The sequence below is a fragment of the Microcaecilia unicolor genome, chromosome 12 (genome assembly GCF_901765095.1).
Source record: "Microcaecilia unicolor chromosome 12, aMicUni1.1, whole genome shotgun sequence".
Classification (NCBI taxonomy): Eukaryota; Metazoa; Chordata; class Amphibia; order Gymnophiona; family Siphonopidae; genus Microcaecilia; species Microcaecilia unicolor.
This window is the reverse complement of record NC_044042.1, coordinates 38,210,358-38,225,526: the sequence shown is the minus strand read 5'-3', so window position 1 is coordinate 38,225,526 and position 15,169 is coordinate 38,210,358.

The following is a 15,169-nucleotide window of genomic DNA, read 5'->3' as shown; positions in this document are numbered from 1 at the left end:
AAAAGATGTTGAAACAGCTATAATAGTATATATTTTACAATTGATGCAGTTTTTGTAAAGTTGAATGGACCAATTAACCAAAGGATTCATATTTAGTTGACTCCATAAAGCACAGACACCTGGGACAGTTTACAGCAAATATTACTCTGGAATCTCCAAGACTGGTGGTTCTAGGAGACCAGTATTCAAGTAGATAATATTTTTAATGAGATGTTCTCTTTGATTTATGCCTCTTTAGGCTTTTTTCAGGTTAATAGTCCTACACATTCTGAAGGCCATAGTCTAGATCTAGATCTTGTATTTTATATTATTAACTTGCTTAAAGTAGAGAACATCTTGACTTCCTTGCTAGTTTGGGCAGGTCATTATAAAGTGAGTGAGAGGGAGTCCATAGGAAACAACAGCTCCCCTTAATGGCACAGGAACCACCTTAAAAGGCAGGGCCTAGAACAGGGAAGTGGTGGAGCATGCAGGGCGTGGCCTAGAACAGGGAAGTGATGGAGCATGCAGGGCGTGGCCTAGAACAGGGAAGTGCTGGAGCATGCAGGGCGTGGCCTAGAACAGGGAAGTGATGGAGCATGCAGGGCGTGGCCTAGAACAGGGAAGTGGTGGAGCATGCAGGGCGTGGCCTAGAACAGGGAAGTGGTGGAGCATGCAGGGCGTGGCCTAGAACAGGGAAGTGATGGAGCATGCAGGGTGTGGCCTAGAACAGGGAAGTGGTGGAGCATGCAGGGCGTGGCCTAGAACAGGGAAGTGATGGAGCATGCAGGGCGTGGCCTAGAACAGGGAAGTGGTGGAGCATGCAGGGCATGGCCTAGAACAGGGAAGTGGTGGAGCATGCAGCCCTGGCCAAGCACAAATAAAAACCCACAGCTCAGACTAGACAAGGAGGCTCCAGGAAGAAAGAAGTTGCCTGCAGCATATGCCTTTACAACTTATGTATAAGGTATCAGAACCTGGCTAAGGGAGGCCAAACTAACTTGTGTATTGTTAGGAAGCTGTTCTTGAGGCCTGGTTGGAGCTAGACCAGCGGTTGTGCAACTCTACAGTAAGGCTGTATAAACTATGACTTTGGGCCCTGTCTCCAACAGGCCCTCATAAAGATTGCATCTGAGTTTCCAGAGACTTTATTCCTCATTTGGGGAGGGGGGGGGGGGATTTTACTAAAGCTTAGCTTGAGTTATCTGCAGCAAGGCCCATTGAATTAAAATGGGACTTGCTGCAGATAACTTCAGCTAACCTTTAGTAAAAGACCCCCTTATTGTACCTGCGAAGGGACAGGCTTCAACATTTGTGTTAATAAAGAATTTTTTGTTTTCTTTCTATCTTGTCTGGCTGTAATTCTGAAGACCCATGCTCAAACCTTGTATACCCTATCACAATGAGTTTTACTTTTAAGGGAATAAAGAAACATAATTCAGAGTTACTTATGAAGTGACAATTGAGGCCATTAAAAGACCTGCCAGTAGAGAGGCTTAGAGAGATGTTGATTTGTTTTGATGGTGATCCAGACATAGCCATGGAACACCAGAATGAGATGATCATACAATTGATAGATTTCACTGCTCCCTTGCAATCTAAATTGACTTCTACTAAAATCCTCTTGTTGACATAATGATAAACTACAACTTTTTAAACATAAGAAATAGAAGTTGGAATGAAATTGAGACTGATAAATTAAATTACAGAGACCATCTGAGGGACTATAATTTTCAGATAAGAAGAATATAAAAAAACGATACTACCACAATAAAATTGTTCAGGCTGATAAACCACAAGCTTTATCTAAACAATCTCTCCAAATCCTTACATCAATAGAGGCAACAACAGCAGATGTCATTGCCAACTGCCTCATACTTAGTATATCATTTTAAGGGTAAGATTGATGAGATCTGGATAGAACTAGGGATGTGCACTGAATTTTTTATTTATTTATTGTTACTTTAATTTGATTTGTTGTTATTCTAAGTAGTTTTACATTTATTGCCCTTCTATCATTACAATTGCTTTAAAAAAATACAATGACAAAAAGAACCCATTAAACAAAATGAAAAAAAAAAAATCTCTGGCCTCTCTGCCAAAGCTGCTATCATTGCAGCTTAAATTGTTTTTTAAAAAAAGCCCGCAGAATCCTCTGCTATGCCCCCCACCCCTGTACCCCCTCTTACCCCTTGTAGCTCTCTAGGGCAGGAATGATCTCTTATTGATCCTGCCCCCCACTTCTGATTGTCAAGATGGAACCAGATGATCTATTCTGCAGTACAGACAGGTCAGATGATGCCATCATGAGAAGCTACAACAGAATGCTATAATTTATGCACGTACTTTCCTAATCTAGGCACAAGTGTTTATACCAGCTGTATGGCAGGTAAGTGCTTGTGCCTAAAATATAGGCACCTACTTTTCTTTACAAAATAGGCTCTAAACAGGTGCATTATTGCAGGATTGTGAAGTTGGTACACCAAAACTTCAACTCTGACTCCTCTGTTTTTCTATTATCCATGGTGGGTAACAATTGGAAATCCAAATCTCCTTGTCTCCATTAAACATATTGGTAGTTGGGTCTCTCCGATTGAAAGGCCCTTTGGTGTATCTCTCCTTTCTGTCTTCTATGGGCAAGTGAACTAAATCCTCCTTCCAATTCTAACAACACTCTAAAGGAGGAAACTCTTCTCTTCAGTCACTGGTTGTGATTCTGACATCTGTTTCATCCAAAGATTGTACTCTGAAACTGAAACTAAAATGTAGTGAAACTAATAGAAAGAGCCATCAAATTGATTATTGACCATCGCAAATACGATCATGTAACTCCCTTCCTTAAAGCAGCCCACTGGCTGCCAATCACACACTGCATTGCTTACAAAATTCTACTACTAGTATCTAAGATCCATTCTGTCGATGAACTACCCTACCTCTCCATATTTTTGACTCCTTATTACCCTTCCAGAGTACTCAGATCTACCCACCAAAACAGACTTGTTGTTCTATCAGTTAAAGAGATAATTCTTGACACCACAAGGAATGCGACAGTACAAGGACCTAAACTTTGGAATATGCTTCCACATCATGTCAGACTTCAGACATCTCTTCCCAAATTTAAATCAGACCTTAAAACGTTCTTATTTAAGGATGCATACACCTAACCACGCAGCAACAGCCAGAGATGATACTGAAACACTAAGCTGATCCTATTGATCACTTTCCTATCGAGTTATGTAGTTCTTCCCTCTTTCCCTCACAGATGCATGTTACTATGTATTCTTCTCACTTTTAAGATTAGATTGTAATCCATTCACACATTCTTTGATGGGCAGGTAGAAAGTCCTTAATAAACTTGGAAACCTGAAGAGCTCCTACTCTCATAAAATAAACAACTCCAAATGTCTGGCCTCCTCCCCTACACCCCTTTAGGGTCTCATGTTAAGTAACTCTTCTTCTGGGTATGCATATTAGACAGGAGGGCTTATAGGATTCCATTTTTCTGCCCCATGGATTCCCTGTAAGATGTCAGTCTTCTAGTGGGGGAAGGGATTATCTGGTCCAAAGCTTGCTACTTGTAGTTTATAAGGAGACACTCCAGACAAAGTAGTAGTGTTCCAAGTGTCTTTACTAAATAAAATTGTTCAGATCAAACAGTCAATGGAAATTGGTTCCAATGAAAATATATAACATAGAAGCACAGAATGCTTTCTGCCAAAACTTCTAGGTCATCTTGCTCTTCTTTTTGATTTTGGGCTCCCTGGTTTCCAAAGACAATTTGTGGTACCTGATAATCCAGATCTTGAACCTCTCATGTGCAAATCCTGTTTTCCTATGCTTCTCACAGACTGTTATGGACTTCTGTATCAAGTAGAGGTTGGGTGGCTTTACTCTGTTTCTCCTTTTCTCTACACAGCAAACCATTGAAAACACTATTCCATGACCTGGCAGCATCCATACAGGATACTAAAGAGACATAAGCAGGCTGCCTTCTACTCCAGTTCTACAGACAATTAGAGAAGGAGACTGATGTTCTTCCCTAACCTAGAACTCTTCAGACATTCAGGTCATTGCATCTTCTTGATATCATTCCCAACCTTCACCAACTTCTTCTATCTAAGATTCCTTCTTAGTACTCACTGAATAGATTAATGGACCATTCCCTTGGGTTGCACCATTGTGCTCAACTTGGGAGGGGAGAACCATACCACATGGTTCCATCTCAGTCTACTCTCACCTCTATTCATGTGTGCTACCCTGGAAGTAGAACAAATCTAGACAACAGTGAAAAGTCTTCTTTACACTAAAACAGATTCATAATCATCCATTTTAGTACACTAACAAAGGAATATATTTGCCTAACCTACTCTGGTTGGTCTGACCCTGCTACAGAGACATAATACTTTATTGGAGATCCCAGTGGGGTGCAGCACAGATGCAAAGAAATCATGTTCTAAACTGTCTTACCTGTAGGTATGGATGAAATGTTCACACGGAGGTCTGAATTCTCTTTAGGCAGAATGAGACTGTACATAAGTTCTGGGTCAGGATTGTACACACCCAAAAATCCATGATCTGAAATGCAGTATATGAAGAGATGAAATGCTTTGGAACAGGCAGTTTTCAGATGACTAAATACTGATTTCAGTACATAAATGTGTAATTAAAGGGACAAGAACACTTACTCCCCTATTCCATAACAGGTTGCCTACATTTAAGTGCCTTTTGCATCCTTAAATTTATACAATACTGCCCTCCATGCGGGTAAGTGTTCACTAATACATGTAAATGGCAGCAGACATGGCATAAGTGTGTGCATTTACATTTAGACAACCCGATACAGCAATATTCTATGAGAACACTCATTTGCATAAGTATTATTATAGGATAGATTCTCAGCCCATGGAAATTTGGTACCTAAATTTTGGTGACCTGCTACAGAATTGGCTTATTTGAGCCCAATTTTCAAAGCAAATTCTATAAACTGGGTGCTTAAAAATCACCTACCCTCTAAAAAGGAAAATTCTATAATCTAGGTGCTCGCATTTATACACCCATTGCATATGTAAATGTCTAGAAAACTAGCACTTATGTGTGTATGTGTGCACATGCCCACAGAAGTGCCAGCAGGGCACCTAGGAGCTATTCTGTAAATAACCACAGTAAAAGTATGTGGAGTGGACATGGCTGTTAAGAGTGAAATGAATTTTAATCAAACATATTGTTTACATTTTTGTGTCAATGCTGTGTGCTGTCCATTTAGTGCCGGGTTAACGTATGAGCCCTTACCGCCACCTCAATGGGTGGCGGTAAGGGATTCCCCCCCCCCCCAAATGGCCGTGTGGCAAGTGCTTTACTTGCCATATGACCATTTCCTGCAGGAAGGCGAGACTTCCCTTTTTCCAGCTGCGGTAAAAGGGGACCTCAGTGCGCATGTAAAACACGCGCCGATGCCAGCGCCATCCCCCTTTTTGCTGTAGCATGGTAAAAGGGGGCTTTGGTTGCGTGTGCATCTTGAATCTGTGCCTAAATTTCAGCACCATATAGAGAATTCAGGGGTATGTGAACTTTTACACACTTAACCTCTCCAACAATTTGTTTTCCATCATTCGTAACATCTGTGTCAAAATATCTTACCACTGGTTTTTACCACATAGACAGGGTAAAAGTTTCTCTCAGAGCCAAGGGGTCTTCTGATGTTTAGAGCTCCTTTTACAGTAGAAAAAATAGCCTAAGAAAAGGAAAGTGTAATTCTAAGCTGTAGAAACCAAAATCAGGGCACAAAAACTTCCACAAGAAGTCCAACAGTACAAAGAAGGTGGGAGAAGAACGTTCCAGCATAAATCAGGTAGAGAAGAAGTCCAAGCTTCAAAAAACTTTATTCTTCAACAGTACATCAACAATATCTCAATGTTATCAGCATTGTTGACATCTTGGGCGGACCCAGATTTTATATTGTCAGTGACTGCTGATATATTTTGAGCTGTGGCCATCCTAAAGTCACTGTCACAAATCAGCATTTTAACACAGCTGATTGAAAGTTTCTTATGTAGAAACACTTTGCTTTGTGCACACTGTAAGCTTATGTATGCCTTTTGGAGAAAAATGAAACAATAAAATGTTTTTCTCTGACATTTACAGCAGCCCTCTGGTCAGGTGGACGGCTTCCTTATGAGGCAGCACACAGGCACCTTCACAGCGGCTGTCAAGAGTAGAAGCAGTTCAAACCACACAGCTCAAATTTTGGCCAGTTTCTGCTGCTGGATAATGTGAGTGTACGTAGGTAATTTAGCTCTCTGGGGGGCTATACCTCATCCGTTTAATTATTTGCATGTTGGTCAGGGTAATGCAGATTCTAATTTGTGTTCTGCGTAGGGCAGTCTTTCTTGCTCATGTGCAGTATATAGAAAAAATAAGTGAAATGAAATGTACAGGGGCAGCATAAGTCATTTTTCAGCACCAGACGTTTGCAACCTTTCACACCTCCCCCATCTGCTGTGACCTCCACCAGCATTGTCAGCCCACCCCTTCTCATTCTTTTAAAGCAGGGGGGCAATAGTGCCACTCATTGCATGCATATTTGGAATGTAAGTACATACAGACTTACATTCTCCATAGTTAGGAAGAAACTAGTGGCAGGCAATTTACTGAAAATGTTTGGTTAACATAGAATAGATCCATGCAATGAAAATCAGCAAACGACAAGCTATATAACCATAAAAGAAATGACTTACAACAGAAACACAAACAAAAGGGAAAATATTCATCCACTAATTAAAAGCCACTATACAGTCAAGCTAAAAGAAATATGGAGGGAAATTACTTATCTCTCTATATAAAACGCACCGCCAACGTTCTATGAGGCAAACTTACCCAGCATTCCAAGTTTAAATTGTCATGGTCCAGATCAGTTTCCCACCATGAGTGCTTGCCCCGCCCTCACGTCACAACGTGATCATGTTCGGCACGGGGCAATGACACTCAATGAATCCCCAGTTTCACCGCCCTCCGACGCTCCACCCCCCCCCCCGACGCACACAGAAAAACAGCGACCTACACAGATCCTCTGCCCCCCCCCCACGGAGTGCCGTCCGAACAGCTGATCCACCGCGATCAACACGGAGGGTAAGTCCAGCAACAAGGGGAGGGGGATGGTAAGGAAAGCGCCTTGCTAGCGCCCGTTTCATTGGCCTCAGAAACGTGCCTTTCTTACTAGTTACTGAATAAATAACAATGATAGCATAAAGGAGGAATTTTAAAAGGGAAACTCAGCAGAGGCGATTTCCTTTGAAAGCTCATCTGCACATGTCCAACAGCCATGTTTTTTAATTAGTTCCTTTAGTAGAAACTAATATGTGGGGCCAAATATCCTCCCTAAGAGGAATCCAAAATCTTTCATTTTTTCCCTATCGCCACCTCCCCAGAATGAATGTTGAGCCATTGCTATCTACCAGGTGGTTGCGAACAGGAAAGAAAAAACTTATTTAACATCATTCTGCTCCCACCACACTATTCAAGTCAGGGTCACCAATGGGGAGTGATGAGTGGATGTCCATTCTAGAGATCAAGCAGAAAGAAGCCTAACCAATCAATTGGATGTTTGCTGGTCTGCATAATCAGCTGCTTCTTGCTAGCCAGCTTATGATTGGTTAGTGCAGTGATCTTCACTATTGTTGAAGCAGAGACTGCATGGACAAAAAGGCTTCGACATGACAGCCAGGACCAATGCTAGATAAAGCAGATGGTAATCAGAGCCCTGGGCGATAAAGGGGGGGGCGTGGTTCCAATAGTGTAGCCAGTCCTGTTGCTCAGGCACACCCAGGGCAATATGTGTAAATAAAATGAAGCTTGATGTTCCATCTTGTCTCCCCAACCCCTATTTCCCCTAAAACTTTCCTCCCTCAATACACAATGTCCCCCAGCCCTATAGACTACAGTAAGGTTGTCATTTGATCTACTTGTGAAGGTACCTGTCTGCCATTCCTGTCAGTAATATAGAGCCGAGCACCTTCCCCTTCATACAACATCCTGAGCACGTGCTTCTGTCTCCTCCGGCACTGGTGGTTGCACACATCGTCCAGGTCTTCGCTCCGGCAACGGCAGAGACCCAGAACTTTATCATAGCCTCGATAATCTCCAGGGGATTTACAGACCTCCAGCAACCAAAAATGTGAGAGAGAAAATCAACCAAAGAGTGGAAACTTTTAGATTGGTTGGTGGTATTTATAAAACTCTAAAATTATTGTTTTTTTTTCTTTCTCTTTATTGATGTCAGCAATACCAAACAAAACACAACAATACCAACCTGTCAACATGAGTTACCAACATGGCTCTCGCTGACAGCATATTAAAAGCAACATGTTATAAAATGTAATATACCTCTCCATTACACAACCTATGATTGTTCCCACTGCATTCCATGGACTACTTCATGGCTTACATATGTACAAATCCCTCTTTTGTGACCCAAGAATTATGTATAAATTGGATTCAGGTTTTCTTAAACTATTTTTCAGTATTAAGAGTCAACATTTATTCTTCATGCTTTTCTTACGTTTTTGGAGAGAAGGCTGATAAAGCATGATACATGATCATAGGCAATTGAATACTGTAAGATCATTGGCTGTCCATATGTGTTTTTAATGTTATATATGTTTCTTTTACAAGAATAAACTATTATTGCAACCCTACTGGAGGTTGTGGCTTTGAGGTGGGAAAATGTGGGATACAAAAGCAACAAATAAACAAACAAATAATTAAAAATTATCAGCATTTTGCCAGTATGACACCTGACACCTGCCTCCAACTGCCACAGCTAATCTGTTGCATTATTAATGAGCTTAATCCAGTACTGAGTTTAGCACTTTAGGGGTCGATATTCATGGCAATTTCCTACCTGGTTAAATCTCACTGACCTAGCCAAACCTGGATATTCAACTGCACATACCCAAATTAGGGATGGACAGCCAGAAAATTCTTGGATTGCGTCATTTCCCGGAATGTTCTTTTTTATTCATTTTCATTTGGCCATTTTTTCATCATGGGAGCAAAATCAGTGAGTGCGTACTCTTTTGAAAGAGGGCGTACTATGTCCAAAGAGCATGCCCAGTGTGCACACTCTTTCGAAAGGGTGCAGACTATGGTCAGCATTTTTGTTTCTGCATGTTTTCATTTGATAAAAGCAGGTGAAACATGGGATATGTCGTTGACATTTCCCATATCATTGCAAACAAATGCCCATCTCTAACCCAGGGAGTGCTGTGGCACTATTTGGTTTGTGCTGGGGCAGTCTGGGGGCAGAGCTGGGAGTTACCGGGCACTGTCAAAATGCAGTGGTGGTACCCAGATAACCATCTAGTTAACATACGAAGCAAAACGGCTGGCTTAAGTTAACCAGGTAGCTATCTGGGTACCACTGCAGAACATCAACAGTACTTGGGTAACTGACAATAGGCCACTGAGTACCCAGATATTCAAATTTAGTACCTAGCTAGGTGCTGGCACCGGATATTGGGTCTAATTTAGGCAATGGCAGCCAGAGTTTAAAGAAACACTGACCATCAGTGGCTGAATATTCCCCCCACCAAAAAAAAAAAAACATATTTAAAATGAGTGGCTCATGCTGGTTCCATGCGGAAATGTTTTGCTAACAGGTACCATGATGCTTCCTAGAATCTCTTGATTCTAACGGACCTCCACAGTACCCAGGCAAGAAAGGGAAGGGAAATTAATTCATCAATTTTTCTTTCCTGTGCTATATATCACATGTGTTCAATTCAAATCAAATAACATTTCTGCAGGGCACTTAGATAAAGTCATTTAAAGAGATATATCAAGTCATGCATGCTAAGTACATAATCATTTGGGCTTGGTCTCTGTCCTACTGCCCGCCCTATTCTTAGGCTTAGCCTCCCTAAGCTTCTTACACCAGGTATTTATGATTATACTCACAACACACACCTTCATACATTTTAGATACAAAAACCTACATTATTCATACACAGCCTACCCTAAAACTCCCACTCATTTGGCACCCACACCCCCATATATTCTGCATTCACAGATATACACAACTGCCCCCAACATACCCCATACTAACACCCCAGCATCTACACATCCCCTGAGAGATCCCATTACTCCCACCAGCACAATTGAAGTCTTAGGGGTATTTATTTTTATTACATTTGTACCCCGCGCTTTCCCACTCATGGCAGGCTCAATGCGGCTTACATGGGGCAATGGAGGGTTAAGTGACTTGCCCAGAGTCACAAGGAGCTGTCTGTGCCTGAAGTGGGAATCAAACTCAGTTCCTCAGGACCAAAGTCCACCACCCTAACCACTAGGCCACTCCTCCACTCCATGTTTCAAGACATCGAAACAAGGTCTTAAATAAAATGTTTTACTCTGAAATAACCTTATCTCCTCTTTCCCAGTATATTTTCTTTATTATCATGCTAGCAACTGAATACAACACATGGAAAAACCATAGGGAGGCATAGCATGTACTCATAATGTAAGAAAATTGGACAGCACTTCCAAAGCCAGGCCTCTGCATGCTTTCCTCCTTAGCTTTAGAAAAGAATGTGACATGAATTCAGCTTCTCCCCATAAGCACTGACAGTCTCCTAGAAGTTTTGAAGAAAAGAATTTATCAAAATCTGACTGTTAGCAGAGAGCAACCACTTGGCCCATCTACCTCATGTTTCTATCCTACTGCAATACTACAGACCCTACTGCTACTGTAGATCTCTGATTTTATCCTTCACTTGCACACAACTAGATCTATGATGATTACGCACCTTCTTCTGTGTGAAATAAATTACATTTAGATGGTTTGAGTAGAAGAACTCTACATTTTAGAGTGCAGGCATACCTGGTACGAACAGTACTTGGCCCATTCTTCCTTACTCAAGCACCGCCCCTCTTGGTTTCGGGTGGTTCCATCCCTACAGATACCATAAACTAATGGCACACAAGCTCTTGTGTTATTAGATATGATTTGAAAACTTGGAGCACATGGACATCGAGCATCACTGGCCTACAAAATGAAACAAGACATTTCTTTTGTTATCATCCAATATTGCTTCTCTACCCATTGTACCATTAAATTACTGATCTATACAAATAATTCTTCTGGCTCAATCAGATTGGTCGAATCCATCATTTAGTGGTGGAGAAAGTATTCATGACTAGGGATGAGAGTGAATGATACACATGTAAACTTGATCTAGTCTCCGTATCTCAAAAAAGATATAGTAGAATTGGAAAAGGTACAGCGAAGGGCGACGAAAATGATAGTGGGGATGGGACGACTTTCCTACGAAGAGAGGCTGAGAAGGCTAGGGCTTTTCAGCTTGGAGAAGAGACGGCTGAGGGGAGATATGATAGAAGTGTATAAAATAATGAGTGGAATGGATCGGGTGGATGTGAAGCGACTGTTCACGCTATCCAAAAATACTAGGACTAGAGGGCATGAGTTGAAGCTACAGTGTGGTAAATTTAAAACGAATCGGAGAAAATTTTTCTTCACCCAACGTGTAATTAGACTCTGGAATTCGTTGCCGGAGAACGTGGTACGGGCGGTTAGCTTGACGGAGTTTAAAAAGGGGTTAGATAGATTCCTAAAGGACAAGTCCATAGACCGCTATTAAATGGACTTGGAAAAATTCCGCATTTTTAGGTATAACTTGTCTGGAATGTTTTTACGTTTGGGGAGCGTGCCAGGTGCCCTTGACCTGGATTGGCCACTGTCGGTGACAGGATGCTGGGCTAGATGGACCTTTGGTCTTTCCCAGTATGGCACTACTTATGTACTTATGTACTTATGTATTAGCCTTATTTATGTTTCAGTGGGTCCAGCCTTTCCCATGGTGATGAAGCAGAGTGAAATCTGAAGGAAACTCACAAAATCTGAGGTGGATTTGGAAAATTTTGTTCCAGATTTTGGTAAATACAAATCTACGGTCAGGGCAGTTGGAAGCATATTAGGCATCCTAGGCAAACTCTGGGGTCCTTTTACTAAGGTGCGCTGAAAAATAGTTTGTGGTAGTGTAGGTGCAGGTTTGGGCATGCGCCGAGCCATTTTTCAGCGCCTGTAAAAAAAGGCCTTTTTTATATTTTTGCCAAAAATGGACGTGTGGCAAAATCAAAATTGCCGCGTGTCCATTTTGGGTCTGAGACCTTACCACCAGCCACTGACCTAGCGGTAAAGACTCATAGAGTAAGCGAGCGGTAATGACCTGCGTGCGTCCGATACGTGCATCTGAAAAATTATTATCGAACACACGCCAAAAATGAAATTACCGCAAGAGCCATGCAGTAGCCAGGTGGTAACTCTATTTTGGCGCATGTTAAGCATGTGTAGACGCTTACATGGCTTAGTAAAAGGGCCCCTTTCAGTTTTATGCTCCCTCACTTAACTTCCAGGCCTGTAAGCTTCTTCCCCATGATATTTTGATAATTAAACTGTCATCATGATCACCTCAATAGCACAACTCCTAAAACTGTCCTGTAAAAATGCATTAAATGTAAAAGTATGTGCTAATGATTCTGTACTTGTATGGCCGCCAGACTTTGTTGTTTTCTTCTGACTGCAGATGTATTTTATTTATTTAAATTTAGATCACACCTTTTTCAGGTGTTTGTCCGTCTGAATAGATTGTAAGCTCTTGGCACCTATGTTGTCTTTAGAGGTGTAGCTAGGTGGGGCGACAGGGGAGTGACCGCTCCCCCAAACGGACTTCCGATGGTGCCAGCGCCTATTTTTCAGGCAGTCTGTTGCACCTAAGCAGTGTGCCTGTGCATCTATGTAGTCCACTCTCCACTCCCTCTGGCAGCACAAACTGGCTACGCTTCTGGTTGTCTTATAAAATAGGCTCAGAATAGGCACTTTATTGCTTCTAAATAGTTTAGGAGGACCAAACTGTGTGATACTACAAGCCCTACCAATGCTCTCCAACTGCAGAACTGGAGAAATGGATTAAAAAAAAAATGTTGTGATTATTGTCTGTAAATCAACAATTCTCATCAGAATTACTTCTCCAGTCCAATATTCCACTACCATTATAGATATATTCATTAAACAGTGCCGAAAATGGTGCACCAGGGAAGATCAGAACTCAGTGGTATCCCATAAAGGGCACCCTGAGATGAGAGCTGTTTATATGGATGTCCTGAAAACCCTGACTGGCTGGGTGTGCCCCGAGGACTGGGTTGAAAACCCAATAGCACTTAGCCTCAATTCCTGCACCCAACTTTGGTCATAAGGATTTACATCAACTGAAACCTGATGTAAATCCTGGCATTCAAATTGGGCGTAGATCCCCCAGATTCTATAATACTGCACACATCTTGGGAGAATGCACCAACCCACCCATGCCCCTCCCATAGCTTCACCTCCTTTTGGGTTATACACAATGAATTTTGTGTGTGCAGTATTATAAGAATACTGCACAGAATGATGCGCGCACAACTCCCAATTAATGGCAATTAATGCCAGTAATTGATAGTTAACATTCAATTATTTATTTTTGTTACATTTGTACCCCACGCTTTCCCGCTCAATGCAGCTTACATATTGTGTACAGGTACTTATTTGTACCTGGGGCAATGGAGGGTTAAGTGACTTGCCCAGAGTCACAAGGAGCTGCCTGTGCCTGAAGTGGGAATTACTGGCATTAATTGGCTTGTTATTCAATTGAGATGCACGCAGATCTCAGGATCAAATTCAGCAATCTATACAGAATGCGGGGGATAATGTCTTTCTATGTGTGTATAAAAAACTATTAAACCTATTTAACCTAATGATGATACTCAAATGGCTCAAAGGATTCCTGACCACAAGATCATACCAAGTAACAACAAACGCGGACATATCACCCCCATGGACACCGGAATGTGGAGTTCCCCAAGGATCCCCCCTCTCACCAACTCTCTTTAACCTAATGATGATACCTCTAGCCAAACTTCTAGCCAATCAAAACCTCAACTCCTACATATACGCAGACGATGTCACGATTTACATCCCGTTCAAACATGATCTAAACGAAATCACCAATGAGATCAACCAAAGCCTCCAAATCATGCACTCCTGGGCGGATGCATTCCAACTGAAACTCAACGCAGAAAAAACACAATCCACCTTATAATTGAAAGAGAAAAACGCCTAGATTTCGACCCAAATCGGGAGATAGACGTTTATCTCACAAAAACGAATAAATCGGTATAATGGAAAGCCGATTTTGGACGTTTTCAACTGCACTCCATCACGGAAGCGTACAAAGTTGACGGGGGCGTCGGAGGCGTGGCGAAGGTGGAACTGGGGCGTGGTTATCGGCCGAGGAGAGATGGGCGCCTTTTGCCGATAATGGAAAAAAAGTATGCGTTTGTAGCTAGAATTTAGGGCACTTTTCCTGGACCCTGTTTTTTCACGAATAAGGCCCCAAAAAGTGCCCTAAATGACCAGATTACCACCAGAGGGAATCGGGGATGACCTCCCCTGACTCCCCCAGTGGTCACTAACACCCCCCTCCCACCACAAAACATGATGTTTCACAGCTTTTTATTTTCACCCTCAAATGTCATACCCCCCTCCCTGGCAGCAGTATGCAGGTCCCTGGAGCAGTTGTTAGGGGGTGCAGTGGACTTCAGGCAGGTGGACCCAGGCCCATCCCCCCCCTACCTGTTACAATTGTGCTGCTTAATGCTTAGTCGTCCAACCCCCCCAAACCCACTGTACCCACATGTAGGTGCCCCCCTTCACCCCTTAGGGCTATAATAATGGTGTAGACTTGTGGGCAGTGGGTTTTGAGGGGGATTTGGGGGCTCAACACACAAGGGAAGGGTGCTATGCACCTGGGAGCTCTTTTACCTTTTTTTTTTTTTTTTTTGTAAAAGTGCCCCCTAGGGTGCCCGGTTGGTGTCCTGGCATGTGAGGGGGACCAGTGCACTACGAATCCTGGCCCCTCCCACGAACAAATGCCTTGGATTTATTCGTTTTTGAGCTGGGCGTTTTCATGTTCCATTATCACTGAAAAACAAAAACGCCCAGCTCACAAATTGTCGAATAAAACATGGACGTCTATTTTTTTCAAAAATACGGTTCAGTCCGCCCCTTCACGGACCCGTTCTCGGAGATAAACGCCCATGGAGATAGACGTTTTTGTTCAATTATGCCCCTCTATGTCAAGTA